The 5,120-nt window shown below is 32.5% G+C and overlaps 1 pseudogene; it reads left to right on the top strand.

Moving 5' to 3' along the window:
• The first annotated feature begins 2,719 nt into the window (after positions 1-2,719).
• LOC111616757 lies at positions 2,720-4,248 on the top strand (annotated as a pseudogene).
• The last annotated feature ends 872 nt before the right edge of the window (positions 4,249-5,120 follow it).

Below are 5,120 nucleotides of genomic sequence, written 5' to 3'. Positions count from 1 at the left end.
CCCCTTTTCCAAATTTTAATATCGACTCAAAATAATTTAAAAAGACAAATTACAATAAAACGGTTTATTATCCGACTATCAGAAATTTCACAACATGCCAAGGAAGAGAGGAAGGAACAATTAAATAATTAAAATTATACAGGATTAAAAAATATATATATGAAAATGGGGAATATCGCACTTCTGACAATCGCTGTGAGTGTGTGGGCTAAATTTGGAGAATCTGTGCTTTTCGCATGGACAACTGTATGTAGCCAGCTCACGCGTCGGAAAACCTTTTGATTATTCGTGTACGCACCAGACGGAAAAACAAAAAATATCGTGTATCCACAAACACTCCAATATATAAATAGAATTGAAACGACACTTTGAAATATTTTCCCAATTAAAATGAATAATAATAATAATAAGTTTCAATAAAAATAATAAAATGTAAATTGAATTTTATCATAACGAGTTTGCTTGAATTTCGCTTCTTCTGAGATCGCAGAAATGCGCGAAGGGTAAGCTAGTAATAATATAAAAAGTTTTTAAAATAAAATTTTATTACAGATGGCCACACACAATTTTAAAGTTTGGCCGGGAAGTTATGCAATCGTTGTTAATTTTTTATGTTTGTTTATATTCATTTTTTAAATAAAAGAAAACAAAAATAAATAATTAATTTATATTTAATGATAAATTACATGAATTATTTCCATTAAAAAACTTTACTTATTAAATTTAAAAATTTATTTATCTTTAATTCCGCTGATAATCTTTAATCCTACATCCATCAATTAAACCATTTTCCATAAATCCATAAATTAAACCATTAAAAATCATTCGTTCTCAAAAAATAGTTTCTCGTTATTTATAAAAACATTAATGAAATACATGTCACTTAGCAATGATTATAAATGTAGTTATTTTATGTTAGTTAAATTGTTATTTTTAATAAAACGTAAACCGTGTACTTCTGCTTGCCGTGTACAAGTAACGTTTGAACTAGCGCCGCAACCTCTCTAATAATTTTGTTGAAAATTTTCTTTATTTTATTAAAACTAGTAATATGGTTTAATGTTTAAAATAGTTGTTTTCGAGCTAGAATATACTACTTACAAAATTAGAGTAGCTGTAGCGACGCCATGTTTAAAGAAAATTGAATACACATCCGCCATTTTCCTTTTAGTCAAGGGACGTGCTATTTGTGTTGTGTTACACAACACAAATGGCAACGAGCTAGCGTAACGGCTCTCCACCCTGTGGGAGGCCTTCGTTTCTCTCATAACACTTTTCGGGAAGAAAGATGGATTATTCTTCTTCTGTCTGATAATGTCGGCTTTAGATAATGTTGACCTTAAATAAACTTCTCGTTTTCTCACTGTCTTTGTGTTTTGTAGAAACATTTGAGAGGGAGATTCTTCTCCTTCCCCAGCTTTACCACAAAGAGAACAACGTGGCCATTTATCATACAAGTGAATATTTTCCGACATCTCCAATGGTAAGAACTCTGGTTTTCTTTTTTTACAAATTTTATTCTCATATCTTAATTTATTGTTTTTCTGTTTTTAGACATGCCGAAAGATGTTCTTCGATCACACACACATACACACACGGACACATCATCACTGTACACGAAGAGATACACCGTGTAACCTTTACTCGAATTCTCGCATTCACACACTTACACGTTCTCTGTAATTCGACAAAAATGAAACAACCCGAACAGTCGCTTTCCACAAATCCAACCCATGGGTCCTCGTCCCGGAAAATGGAAACGCCAATTTTAAAGATTAAAAGACTTTAAATTGGCAGTCAAATGGGCTGTGGTAATCACAACTTGCATCGATTAATTAAGTGGAATTTCAGATATTCGCATCAATAATTGTTTTGTGATGAATTTTTCTGTTAAATCTCTGGATTAATATGGTTAAAGATCTCCGTGCTCATCGTATATTTCACCATACTTGCAACATGGCAGCTGGCGGTTTTTTTGTTTTGTTTTGTTTATCGAGGGCACTAAGAAAGAGCTATCTTAATCTTACCCATTCTTGATTTCTCAGGATCCACAAAGTGGGCTGCCGAACTGTATGGGACTGGATTTGACATATCAGGTACAGACCGCGCCGGGTTCATCAACAGCCCGAATTCGATCTTAGAGCGGTAAACTGAAGTCTTAAACGCCCAAACATCCGGCCGTCACCTTGTTATACTAGATCTTAAAAGTATAACAAATAGCCACAATTCGGTATAAATAGTTTGTTATTGTACACTAGACACTTCCACATAAATTATCTGGAATGTACTGTACCATATCTCTCACATAATATATTATTCCGGTAAAAATTGATATGCGATGTACACCATTTTGTTCACGACGCGTTTTTAAGAACTTAAGTATGACATAGGCTTATTATTAAATACAGAACGTTCTCAATATAACAAACGAAGTTTTATTCAGTAATCTAGTGTCTTATATTCATATATTTCATTTATAAACATCTACTAAATGAAATAAAATGATGGATTCTATCAATAAAATTGCGTTTAACATCCCCCTTAGCAATAGTTTTTTAAAACATCGAGCAAGTTTTTTTAGAAGAAACAAACACATTCGTAAATCTTTAGTTTTAATAACTGTTACAAGTTGCAAAAATAAAACATTAGCGAGGTTGCGGCCTTTGAAAACTTCGGCCGCAACCTCGCTATCATATTATTCTATTCGAAAAGTCAGCACATTTGTTCTAAAGGATTTAGGTTTTTCTTTACTGAGTTTTTCAATAAACATATCTGCAATATTGTTTGAGGTTGATATATACTGTATTCAAAGGACACAGTTCTCTCGCTCACAATGTCACGAATCAATCTTGATTCGTTTTTTTTCAGTTCACTAAATAGGTTGTTTCTCGCCATTCATTCTTTCAAATACATTCGTAGAGTCCCTTGGTTTTACGCAACATTCTTTTACAGTAAGCTTATACATCTCTAGAATTGCCGAAAATTACGCTAAGGCCGAGTTGCGGACCACTTTATCATTATAATTATTATTTTAAATGCGCTGAAATATAAGCTATGTCCAAATAATTGTGAATCGATGTTCTACAATCCTGTAATGGAATGTGTTTGAACCCGAAGATAGTTTAAGCTGGTCGAGAAAAATTTATCCAAAATGAAATGCCGGATTATAAAAGTTTACCGGTTTTTTTTAACTTTAAAGAAAAACGTATTCCTCTGAATAATATCGTGTCCGTTGCTACCGATGGTGCTCCAGCAATGATTGGACGATACCGCTACCGCTGATTGTTTCATATTTGAAAAAGGCGGTACCAAATGAAGTCGCCGTATATTATGTAATTCACAGACATTTGGTTGCAAAAAACCTTCTGACCACTTTCATTGTTCACTACAGTATGTAATTACAGCAGTTAACAAGATCAGAAGCAATGCTCTCAATGATAGATTGTTTCGAAAACTTTGTGATGAAAACGACGAAGATTTCAATCGTTTACTATTGCACACAGAAGTTTATTGGCTATCGTACAGTACCTATCTAAAAAGATTTTATGATCTCTTTGACTCAGTTATAACGTTTTTTGGAAACAAATATGATTCGTTGAGAGAAAATTTATTGAAATTTAAGAATGATATAGCTTATTTAACTGATTTATATAATAAATTTAATAAAACGAATCTACAGATGCAAGGAGACGATTTGTATTTGATCAAAGCATTTCTGCGTTCGTGTACAAACAAAATTTGGGTTGAAGTCAATTCTATCAGTTTCCGAATCTTTTCTCTGTGGAAACAAATGATGACGATATTCTGATATTTTGCCAGCATTTGGAAGCACAGAAGACTATACAAATAGATTTCAGGATGTCCTTAACACGACTGTTCTAGATTGGGTACTAGAACCTTTTTCAAACCTACAAACAGCAAAATTATCATTGCAGGAGGAATTGATCGAATTGTCAACAAGTGAAGAGTTAAAATTGAAATTAAAAAATGGATATCAAGAATTTTGGCTTCAAGGGCAAATTTCAGTATTATATCCGGCTTTATGGGATGCGTCAAAGAAGTTTTTCATTGCATTGCCATTATCATATTTAGCTGAAAGAGAATTTAGCGTAATCAACAATTTACTAACAAATAAAAGAAACAGATTGTCACTAGTGGAACGCGGCGATTTAAGATTGCCGATGACAAATATGGTACTTAAATGTCGAAAAATTACTGTCATTACACCAAGCTCAGCCTTCTCACTAATAATATTATATTAATTTTTTAATAATATATATTTGTTGGACTTCAAACTGAAAATTGAGTTTTAAATAAACACTTGTCTTTATTTTCATTTCCTTTTAGTTGATACGTGTCATTTGCACGTTTCGGGCATAAAGCCCCTCATCAGTCAACTAAATGATACAATATTTAAAATATTACACTAGATATCTAACAAAACTGAATTAAAACAAGGTATAGTTCTTACCATATCCATGTTCAATCCGTTATGCATACAAAGTCTTTACCCAATCGACACACAACTTATCTCACAGTAAGTGGAGTAGTTCCCTTTACATTAAAATCTGATATATATGTTACCGGCCAAACCCGATTTCAGGCCAAACTAGCTTATCCTAGGCCAAACTAGTTTGTCCTACGCGTGTCAGGATAAACTAGTTTAGCCTAGGACAATCTAGTTTGGCCTAAATACTTTAGGCTAAACTAGTTTGTCCTAGGCCGAACTGATTTAAAATTATTATTCAAGTATATTAATGGTTAAAATAAAATTAAAAGGAAATCAATTAGATGAACAATATTTATTCAAGTGCTTCTCAGTGTAACATAAATAAAAGATTAAATATTTTATTTATTTTTACAGGGTGTACTGTTGTGGCATTTCGAATTACAGACAATCATTTTTTTTTACACTGGCACCTATTTGTAGCACAACTTTTGGTACAGGTGCACCGTATAAAATCTTGTCCTGTCCCAACTGAATGTTTGGTAGCTGCAGTCTTTAGTGAAATTTGAACATCTTGATTAACATCACTTTCTTGTAGAAATTTTTGAGTACAAATGTCGAATTCAGTTCTGTAATAAACAAATATTTTATTTTGACCAAATTACATAACATA

This window comes from Centruroides sculpturatus, unplaced genomic scaffold, assembly GCF_000671375.1.
Source record: "Centruroides sculpturatus isolate CEXI.00-Female unplaced genomic scaffold, Cexi_2.0 scaffold24, whole genome shotgun sequence".
Taxonomy (NCBI): domain Eukaryota; kingdom Metazoa; phylum Arthropoda; class Arachnida; order Scorpiones; family Buthidae; genus Centruroides; species Centruroides sculpturatus.
The sequence above is the reverse complement of the archived record's forward strand: the minus strand, read 5'-3'. Positions and strand labels throughout refer to the sequence as shown.